Genomic DNA, 11,779 nt, shown 5'->3' with positions numbered 1-11,779 from the left:
ATTCAAACTTGTTTTATTTTTTATTTTTTTAAATTTGCATCCAAATTAGTTAGCATATAGTGCCACATGATTTCAGGAGTACGTTCCTTAGTCCCCCTTACCCATTTAGCCCATCCCCCCTCCCACAACCCCTCCGGTAACCCTCCGTTTGTTCTCCATATTTATGAGTCTTTTCTGTTTTGTCCCCCTCCCTGTTTTTATATTATTTTTGTTTCCTTTCCCTTATGTTCATCTGTTTTGTCTCCTAAATTCTTTTTGATTGCTGAGTAATACTCCATTGTGTGTGTGTGTGTGTGTGTGTGTGTGTGTGTGTGTGTGTGTGTGTGTGTGTATACACACCACATCTTCTTTCTCCATTCATCCATCGATGGACATTTGGGCTCTTTCCATACTTTGGGTATTGTCAGTAGCGCTGCTATAAACACGGGGGTGCATGTGCCCCTTCGAAACAGCACACCTGTATCCCGTGGATAAATGCCTAGTAGTGCAATTGCTGCATCCTAGGATAGTTCTATTTTTAGTTTTTTGAGGAACCTCCATACCGGTTTCCAGAATGGCTGCACCAGCTTGCATTCCCACCAACAATGCAAAAGAGATCCTCTTTCTCTGCATCCTCGCCAACATCTGTTGTTGCCTGAGTTGTTAATGTTAGCCATTCTGACAGGTGTGAGGTGGTGTCTCATTGTGGTTTCGATTTGTATTTCCCTGATGATGAGTGATGTTGAGCATTTTTTTTCATGTGTCGGTTGGCCATCTGGATGTCTTCTTTGGAGAAGTGTCTTCATGTTTTGCCCATTTCTTCATTGGATTATTTGTTTTTTTGGGGTGTTGAGTTTGACAAGTTCTTTGTAGATTTTGGATACTAACCCTTTATCTGATATATCGTTTGCAAATGTCTCCTCCCATTCTGTCGGTTGCCTTTAGTTTTGCTGATTGTTTCCTTCACTGTGCAGAAGATTTTTATTTTGATGAGGTCCCAGTAGTTCATTTTTGCTTTTGTTTCCCTTGCCTCTGGAGACGTGTTGAGTAAGAAGTTGCTGCGGCCAAGATCAAAGAGGTTTTTGCCTGCTTTCTTCTTGAGGATTTTGATGGCTTCCTGTCTTAAATTGAGGTCTTTCATCCATCTTGAGTTTATTTTTGTGTATGGTGTAAGAAAGTGGTCCAGGTTCATTCTTTTGCATGTTGCTGTCCAGTTTTCCCAGCACCGCTTGCTGAAGAGACTGTCTTTATTCCATTGGATATTCTTTCCTGCTTTGTCAAAGATTAGTTGGCCATACGTTTGTGGGTCCATTTCTGGGTTCTCTATTCTGTTCCATTGATCTGAGTGTCTGTTCTTGTGCCAGTATCATACCGTCTTGATGATTACAGCTTTGTAATACAATCTTGAAGTCCGGGATTGTGATGCCTCCAGCTTTGGTTTTCTTTTTCAAGATTGCTTTGGCTATTCGGGGTCTTTTCTGGTTCCATACACATTTTAGGATTATTTGTTCTAGCTCTGTGAAGAAGGCTGGTGTTATTTTGATAGGGATTGCATTGGATATGTAGATTCTTTTGGGTAGTATTGACATTTTAACAATATTTGTTCTTCCAGTCCATGAGCATGGAATGTTTTTCCGTTTTTTTGTGTTTTCTTCAATTTCTTTCATAAGCTTTCTGTAGTTTTCAGTGTATAGATTATTCACCTCTTTGGTTAGATTTATTCCTAGGTATTTTCTGATTTTTTGTGTAACTGTAAATGGGATTGATTCTTGATTCTCTTTCTGTTGCTTCATTGTTGGTGTATAGGAATGCAACCGATTTGTGTGCATTGATTTTATATCCTGCAACTTTGCTGAATTCATGAATCAATTCTAGCAGTTTTTTTGGTGGAATCTTTTGGGTTTTCCATATAGAGTATCATGTCATCTGAGAAGAGTGAAAGTTTGACCTCCTCCTGGCCAATTTGGATGCCTTTTATTTCTTTGTGTTGTCTGATTGCAGATGCTAAGATTTCCAATACTATGTTGAATAACAGTGGTGAGAGTGGACATCCCTGTCTTGTTCTTGACCTTAGGGGGAAAGCCCTCCATTTTTCCCCATTGAGGATGATATTAGAGTTGGGTCGTTCATACATGGCTTTTATGATCTCGAGGTATGTTCCTTCTATCCCTACTTTCTTGAGGGTTTTTATCAAGGAAGGATGCTGTATGTTGTCAAATGCTTTCTCTACATCTGTTGAGAGGATCATATGGTTCTTGTCCTTTCTTTTATTGATGTGATGAATCATGTTAATTGTTTTGCGGATATGGAACCAGCCCTGCATCCCAGGTATAAATCCCGCTTGGTTGTGGTGAATAATTTTTTAAAAATGTATTGTTGGATCGGTTGGCTAATATCTTGTTGAGGATTTTTGCATCCATGTTCATCAGGGAAATTGGTCTAAAGTTCTCCTTTTTAGTGGGGCCTCTGTCTGGTTTTGGAATCAAGGTAATGCTGGCTTCCTAGAAAGAGTTTGGCAGTTTTCCTTCCATTTCTATTTTTTGGAACAGTTTCAAGAGAATAGGTGTTAAGTCTTCCTTAAATGTTTGGTAGACTTCCCCTGGAAAGCCATCTGGTCCTGGACTCTTGTTTTTTGGCAGATTTTTGATTACTAATTCGATTTCCTTACTGGTTATGGGTCTGTTCAAATTTTCTATTTCTTCCTGTTTCAGTTTTGGTCATGTATGTTTCTAGGAATTTGTACATTTCTTTGCCCATTTTATTGGCATATAATTGCTCATAATATTCTCTTATTGTTTTTAGTTCTGCTGTGTTGGTTGTGATCTCTCCTCTTTCATTCTTGATTTTATTTATTTGGGTCCTTTTTCTTTTTGATCAAACTGGCTAGTGGTTTATCAATTTTGTTAATTCTTTCAAAGAACCAGCTTCTGGTTTCATTAATCTGTTCTGGGTTTGTTTGTTTTTGTTTTGTTTTGGTTTTTTTTTGGTTTTGATAGCATTAATTTCTGCTCTAGTCTTTATTATTTCCTGTCTTCTGCTGGTTTTGGGTTTTATTTGCTGTTGTTTTTCCAGCTCCTTGAGACATAAGGTTAGGTTGTGTATCTGAGATCTTTCTTCCTTCTTTAGGAAGGCCTGGATTGCTATATACTTTTATGACCACCTTTGCTGCGTCCCAGAGGTTTTGGGTTGTGGTGTTATCATTTTCATTGACCTGCATATACTTTTTAATTTCCTCTTTAGCTTCTTGGTTAGCCCATTCATTCTTTAGTAGGATGTTCTTCAGTCTCCAAGTATTTGTTACCTTTCCAAATTTTTTCTTGTGGGTGGTTTCGAGTTTCATAGAGTTGTGGTCTGAAAATATGCACAGGTATGATCTCGATCTTTTTGTACTTAGGGCTGATTTGTGTCCCAGTATATGTTCTATTCTGGAGAACGTTCCATGTGCACTGGAGAGGAATGTATATTCTGCTGCTTGAGGATGAAATGTTCTGAATATATCTCTTAAGGCCATCTGGTCCAGTGTGTCACTCAAAACCATTGTTTCCTTCTTGATTTTTTGATTAGATGATCTGTCCATTGCTGTGAGTGGGGTGCTGAAGTCTCCTACTATTATGGTATTACTATCGATGAGTTTCTTTATGTTTGTGATTAATCGATTTATATATTTGGGTTTTCCCACATTTGGCGCATAAATGTTTACAATTGTTAGGTCTTCTTGGTGGATAGACGCCTTGATTGTGATATAATGCCCTTCATCTCTTGATACAGTCTTTATTTTAAAGTCTAAATTGTCTGATACAAGTATGGCTATTCTGGCTTCCTTTTGTTGACCATTAGCATGGTAGTTGGTTCTCCATCCCTTTACTTTCAATTTGAAGGTGTCTTTAGGTCTAAAGTGGGTCTTTTGTAAACAGCATATAGATGGATCTTGTTTTCTTATCCATTCTGTTACCCTATGTCTTTTGATTGGCACATTGAGTCCATTGACGTTTAGAGTGAGTACTGAAAGATAGGAATTTGTTGCCATTATGATGCTTGTAGAGTTGGAGTTTCTAGTGGTGTTCTCTGGTCCTTTCTAATCTTTGTTGCTTCTGGTATTTATTTATTTATATGTATGTATTTTCATCTTTTCTCCCCTCAGAGAGTCCCCCTTAAAATTTGTTGCCGGGCTGGTTTAGTGGTCACAAACTCTTTAATTTTTGTTTGTCTGGGAAACTTATTATCTCTCCTTCTATTTTGAATGACAGCCTTGCCGGATAAAGAATTCTTGGCTGCATATTTTTCTGATTCGGCACACTGAATATGTCCTGCCACTCCTTTCTGGCCTGCCAAGTTGCTGTGGATAGGTCTGCTGCAAAGCTGATCTGTCTTCCCTTGTAGGTTAGGGACTTTTTCTCCCTTTCTGCTTTCATGATTCTCTCCTTGCCTGAGTATTTTGTGAATTTGACTATGATATGCCTTGTTGATGGTCGGTTTTTGTTGAATCTAATGGGGGTCCTCTGTGCTTCCTGGATTTTGATGTCTGTGTCTTTCCCCAGGTTAGGAAAGTTTTCTGCTATGATTTGCTCACATAACCCTTCTACCCTTATTTCTCCCTCTTCCTCTTCTGGGACCCCTATGATTCTGATGTTGTTCTTTTTTAATGAGTCACTGATTTCTCTAATTCCTAAATCGTGGTCTTTTGCCTTAGTCTCCTTTTTTTTTTTCCTGCTTCATTATTCTAAGTTTGTCCTCCATATTGCTGATTCTCTGTTCTTCCTCATCCATCCTTGCCACCGCGGCATCCATCTGTGATTGCGGCTCAGTTATAGCATTTTTAATTTCATTCTTACTATTTTTACTTCTTTTATCTCTGCAGAAAGGGATTCTAATCTATTTTCCACTCCAGCTAGTATTCTTGTTATCGTGATTCTAAATTCTAGTTCAGACATCTTGCTTGTATCTGTGTTGGTTAAGTCCCTGGCTGTCGTTTCTTTGTGCTCTTTCTTTTGGGGTGAATTCCTTCGTTTTGTCATTTTGAAGGGAGAAAAGAAATTAGTGAGGTAGAAAAATTAAAAAAATTAAAATTAAAAAAGTAGAACACACACACACAAATCTAATAAATGATGCTAGATCCTAGGTGTGTTTTGGTCTGGGTGTTGAAAGTGGTTTGATAGATTAGAGGAAAAAAGGGGGGGGGACATTGTTTGAGAATTTGAAAAAGTGAATACACTGAAGTAGACTAAAATGAAATGATGGGAGTAAAACAGAATTTGAAAAAATTTACACAAAAGTAAAAAAATATAGTAGAAAAAAATTAAAAATATTTTAAATAAAAATTAAAAAATTTTTTTCTCTTCAACAAAAAAAGAAATGAAAAAAAAGGAATTTGAAAATTTGAAAAAGTGAATACACTGTAGTAGACTAAAATGATGGAAGTAAAATAGAATTTGAAAAAATTTACATAAAAGCAAAAAATATAGTAAAAAAATTAAAAATATTTTTAATAGAAATTGAAAGTAAAAATGAAGTTTTTCTGCATTCAAGAAAAAGAAAAAAAGGAAATCGTTTGAAAATTTGAAAAGGTGAATACAGTGAAGTAAAATAATGGAAGTAAGATAGAATTTGAAAAAAGTTACACAAACGTAAAAAACATAGTAAAAAGATTAAAGAAAAAATATTTTTAATAAAAACAAAAATGAATTTTTTTCTCTTTATTCAAGAAAGAGTCGTGTAAAAGAAAAAAAGAAAGAAAATTGAATAGATGAACCTGCTGACAGATTGAAGTAGGACTGAAATTACTTCGTTTTCCCCTAGAAGTCAGTCTATGTAGCGCTTCATAGTCCATAAACTAAGCCGTCGGTGAGACTTGTGTTCTTGAAGAGCGAGGTGGGTCCAGTCGGGCGGGGCTCCATGTGACGGCTCCATTCTCCACTAGATGGCGCCGCTGGCCTCCTGGGGTGGATGCTGGCGGCGCTTGTAAGTATGCGCGTGCGCGGGATCGTGAAAATGGCATCCTCCAGCTACCCTGTCTGTTCTCCCCGATCAGCGATTGTGCACCTGTCCTCTCTCTTCAGCTTCTGTCCACTCCCCGCTTCATTCTCCGTGTCCAGGCCCCAGGCAGTACCTCTCTCCCAAGTTTTGTCTCAGATGCGGCTGTTTTCCCCGGACCCTTACTTCTGACGGACTGCGGCCTTGACCCGTTCGGCCCCTCTGCGGGAGGGGCTCACCAAACATTGGCCGAATGAGCAATGGCCAAATGTCGGCTGCACCCAGGAACGCTTGCTAGACCCTGCTGCTGCCGGTGCCCCGAGACTGAGGCCAGGTGCCAGCCCGCCCCAGAAAAAGGTCGCGAGATGGTGTAGCAGCAGCATCTCAGGGATTATGGAAAATCACAACACACGCCTGGCAGCGGGCTTCATCCTCGACGACCTTGTTTCAGCACCAGTAAATGTGGCTGCCTTCCGGGGTCTGCCAGGACCAGGTGGCTTCCACAGTCTCCACCAAATGTCCTTCCAGCAGTGGAACCGCTTCTCTCGTGTGGCCCGAGCACCTCCCAGACCCCACTTTGTTCCTGGGGATTCGCCCTTCCCACCAGAGCACCGCCAGGTATGGAGCTGCAGAGTTGCAGCCTTTGCACTACCCTTGTTTATAGTCTTAATGGAATTTAAACCCTCTCCTATCTCCTTTCTCCCTTTTTCGTTTAGTGCCTGCGGCTGTTTCCAATTTTCCACTTTCTCTCCAGCTGCTTTTGGGGAGGGGTGCTTGTCCCAAAATCCGCCCCCCCCCCCCCACTGCAGTCTCCGTCCTCTCTCTGCCTGCAAAAGCACCTCCCTTCCCGTGGCTTCTCGCTCCCCAAGTTCGCCTCTCCACGCTGCATACCTGCTGAATTCTGTGGTTCAGATTGCTCAGATTGTTGTGTTAATCCTCAGATCGGTTTTCTAGGTGTGTAGGATGGTTTAGTGTTGGTCTGGCTGGATTTCATGGGTGTGAGACACATAAAAAACATCCATGCTGTTCTGCCATCTTGGCTCTCCTCTCCCACCAAAAGATTTATTATTATTATTTTTTTTACGTTTATTTATTTTTGAGACAGAGCATGAACGGGGGAGGGGCAGAGAGAGAGGGAGACACAGAATCGGAAACAGGCTCCAGGCTCCGAGCCATCAGCCCAGAGCCCGACGTGGGGCTCGAACTCACGGACCGTGAGATCGTGACCTGAGCTGAAGTCGGACGCTCAACCGACTGAACCACCCAGGCGCCCCTAAAAGATTTAAATGTTTATCCAGGATTACATAGTTTGGCTTGTTATTAAACCCTTAATAACCCAGAACTTACAGGAATCACTGTTAGGACCATCTTCTATGATAGTCACCTATGAATTTCAGAGGACAAAAATTTAAAAACATGGTTTGTATTTTTCAGAGACTTCAAGTGACAGTTGGGTTTTTGGGATTAGTTTTGGTCCCATTGATAGAAACTGCAAATCACAGTGGCTTCAAGGAAATAATGTTTATTTATTTATTTTTTTCCCCAGAAGTGCTGAGACCACTGCAGGGCTGATTGCTGGCTCTGTTCCATTCTCAAAGCCCATGGCTTCTCCCTGCTTAGCTCTCCCATCCCGAGAATGAGATGTGCATCTTCATGATCCAAATGGGGAGCAGTAGAGCCAGCTTGTCCTAAGAAACATTCCTGGCAGCTGCCACACCAAACTTACACGTAAATCCCATTGGCCAGAGCTTAGATACAGTTCTCTCCTGCAAGGGAGCCTGAAGTCTTTACCTTGGTAGCTTATGTTCTTAGCTAAAGAATTCCTTTAGGATGGGTGAATAAGAGTGGGATGCATTGGGCCACCAGCAGGAGGTTGACCCCTGTTTTGGTATTGACCAGACTTGAACTCCGAGGTTAACCGACTATAATGGACAGCACAAACAGTGCAGAACTTCTAAATTCTTTGTTTACTAGTACATTCACCATTCCAGAATGCTGAGTTCAGTAACTTACATTAAGTCAAAAAGTTGGTGAATTCATCAATCTGGGTGAGCAGATGTCTTCGGAGTGTTGACAGAGCACCAGGAAGCGTCCAAGGAGTCCTCGTACTCCGTGCCTGCTTTTCCTGAACATTTTGGCAATAAAGCCATCTTACGCTTACCATGTTAGGTATCTAAACAGTTGTATTTGAATGTCATGTATGGAGGAAGTGAGATGATAGGTTGCAAAGAAAAATATCAAGGCACAAGGAAAATGGTTTTTTTTGACGATTACAGTGAGTCACTAAGGGTTGAGTAGAATACATTTTTTTTTTTTTAATCACTGCTAGGAAAAGACCCCCTCAAAACTTTCTAACGTTATAAAAGTACTTCATACTTATTTTGAAATGATGTAATATCGAAATATAAAAAGTAAAAGCCCATATTGTCCTACTGTTGCCTGTCCCTGACCTGGTTCCCAGAGAGAACTATAAACCACTGTTCGGTGTCTTTTTTTTTTTTTTTTTTTTTTTAATCAGAAAGGGATAGATTGTTGCACTGTTTGACCTTGCTTATTACATCTAATGTATTTCTTTTCTTTTTTATTAAAAAAAGTTTTTAAATTTATTTTTGAGAGACAGAGCACTAGTGAGGGAGGGGCAGAGAGCGAGAGACAGAGAGAGAGAGAGAGAGAGAGAGAGAATCTGAAGCAGGCTCCAGGCTCTGAGTTGTCAGTGCGGAGCCCGACATGGGGCTGGAACCCACAAACCGTGAGATCATGACCTGAGCCAAAGTCGAACATTTAACGGACTGAGCCACCCAGGCGCCCTTCATCTAATGTATTTCAAAGACACTTTTTTCTGAATACTTTCCATTACAGTATTTAACCTTTGTGCTTTTATTCTTAAACCATGTGAAATAAGAGTCATTGGAGGAGTCACTTTACCTTTCTTAACTGTGTGAAATGTGTGACACTTAATCTCTGTGTAATCCAAGAGTTGTGTAAAGTGACCTCGTGACACTTAATCTCTGTGTAATCCAAGAGTTGTGTAAAGTGACCTCTAAAGTCTCTTTCAGCTCTATTGCCATGATGATAAAGATGTTGCCTTGGGCTGTGGAAAGCTTCTTTGACCTCCATCTATTTGCATAGATTTCCTTAAATTTAAACACATCCTGTTCTGCATCCGGACACGAAGTATGGAAACAAACCCAAAAGATACCATTTTTTTGTGTACCAGAGTGTGGGGACATTGCTGTAGGTAAGTTAGTGCCTCGACTTTTTTGTGCTGCTGGAGGTTTTTCTTTTGTGACTCAGTTCACAGTTGTCCTTTTGGAGGGGCTGGTATTGCCTCCACAGGAAAAGTGCATAATTGGAAATGAGCGAGAAGTTAGTCATGTAAAGATGGGTTACCCGGGGAAAAGCCCTCCAGTCTCAGAATGCACTTTTGAGGGCCCTTAGGATCTCCCCCACCCCCTCCGTGCACAATGACTAAGTCACCCTGAGTTAAAGATGGAAAAGGAGACAAGACTTGCTTAATTGTGGCTCGCGTAGGTGGCCTACAGGTGAAGGGAAATCAGGATGGAACGATAGAAGGAAGACTGAAAACAGGAAACAGATGTCTGGTGATGTAATGCTTGGATAGTACTTACTCAGTGAACCTGGGCTTAGTCACAAACAGCTGTATCCTGGTCTTAGTGTTGTAATTGTGCAGATAATTCTCAGCCCAAACAGGCATGTTCCCCAAAGTGTCCATTCTGTTTATAAAACAGGCAGTTCTTTTTTAAAAAAAAAAAAATTTAATGTTTATTTATTTTTGAGGGAAAGAGAGAGAGCGTGAGCAGGGGAGGGACAGAGAGAGAGGGAGACACAGAATCTGAAGCAGGTTCTAAGCTCTGAGCTGTCAGCACAGAGCCTGATGCGGGGTTCCGACCCACAGACCTGGAGATCATGACCTGAGCTGAAGTCGGTTGCTCAACCGACTGAGTCGCCCAGGCGCCCCTATTTTCTTTTTTCTTTTTTATTTTTATTTATTTTTTTTTTTAATTTTTTTTTTCAACGTTTATTTATTTTTGGGACAGAGAGAGACAGAGCATGAACGGGGGAGGGGCAGAGAGAGAGGGAGACACAGAATCGGAAACAGGCTCCAGGCTCTGAGCCATCAGCCCAGAGCCCGACGCGGGGCTCGAACTCACGGACTGCGAGATCGTGACCTGGCTGAAGTCGGACGCTCAACCGACTGCGCCTCCCAGGCGCCCCCTTATTTTCTTTTTTAAATGTTACTCTATTTCTCGGACAATGGAGTGGCTCTGGAATAGTAAACAGAATGTCAGATACAGGGCAGAGTAACCCAACTTAGTGTCTGGGAATAAAGTGTGCTAATGTTCGTACAGGTCCCGGAATGGCTGTGTCTCTATACATTTTGCTGGCGAGACGTACAATGGTGGGGGCAGAAGTCCCTGTCGGAGACCCGGACCGCAGTCCCGGCTCCTCCAGCAGCTTGAGCGCTGCGTTCTGCTGTCCTGGGTGTGAAGGGGGGATCCCCCCTCTTCTTGCTTGGGGACTCAGGAAGGTTATCTGTGGAGAGGCACCAGCCTCAGAGAGCCGGTTTGGGGGGCCACCAGCCGTTGTTTTCTTGGACCCAGATCCCAGTAGCGGCCTTGTGATCACTGTTGAACCTCTCCATGCCTCAGTTTCCCACGGGGGATAGTGGTAGATCCTAAGACATGACTATGATGAGGATTGGAAGAAGTCACTACTTGTAGAAAATGTTAGCACGATGCCTGGCACATAAATGCCTGTGTTAGTGAATTAAGCCTCTTTTACCGTCCCTCTGTGGTAGTCATTCTGTAGATGTTGCTTTTCTCCTGAAAATTTTCATATATAATCAGTGTCTTTTTAATGAAAAGAGAAGCATGCTACACTTTCTTATTTGTATCAGGACCTGCTGAAAAAGTACATTTTATTTATTTTTTAATTTCTTTTTTTTTTTTTTAATTTTTTTTTTTTTTTCTCAACGTTTTTATTTCTTTTTGGGACAGAGAGAGACAGAGCACGAACGGGGGAGGGGCAGAGAGAGGGAGACACAGAATCGGAAACAGGCTCCAGGCTCCGAGCCATCAGCCCAGAGCCCGACGCGGGGCTCGAACTCACGGACCGCGAGATCGTGACCTGGCTGAAGTCGGACGCTTAACCGACTGCGCCACCCAGGCGCCCCTATTTTTTAATTTTTCTAATGTTTATTTATTTTTGAGAGCTAGAGAGAGAGAAAGACAGTGCAAGTGGGGAAGGTGCAGAGAGAGAGGGAGACACAGAATCGGAAACAGGTTCCAGTTTCTGAGCTGTCAGCACAGAGCCTGACATGGGGCTCGAACTCACGAACTGTGAGATCATGACCTGAGCCCAAGTCAGATGCTTAACCAACTGAGCCACCCAGGTACCCCAAATAAGTACATTTTAAAGAGAGAGCATGGTAGGAATTAGACCCAGAACCAGGAGGATTAAGTTGAATTTCAGTAACTTAGTCACTGATTTGCTCTGCCATTAATTTATAAAAGCCGTTGGGGCACCTGGGTGGCTCAGTAGGTTGAGCATCTGACTTCGGCTCAGGTCATGATCTTGCAGTCAGTGAGTTCAAGCCCTGTGTTGGGCTCTGTGCTGACAGCTCAGAGCCTGGAGCCTGCTTCAGATTCTGTGTCTCCCTCTTTCTGTGCTCCTCCCTTACTCACGCTCTTTCTCTGTCTCTCAAAGATGAGTAAATGTTAAAAAAAAAATTTTTTTTTTTTTTAATTTATAAAAGCCATTTACCTATCTAGGAAATTGAGAAAAAATTTAAATGGCTGTGTTGTCAGAT

Source organism: Puma concolor, chromosome F2 (genome assembly GCF_028749965.1).
Source record: "Puma concolor isolate L17-30 chromosome F2, mPumCon1.1.hap2, whole genome shotgun sequence".
Classification (NCBI taxonomy): domain Eukaryota; kingdom Metazoa; phylum Chordata; class Mammalia; order Carnivora; family Felidae; genus Puma; species Puma concolor.
Note: the sequence above shows the minus strand (reverse complement) of the source record.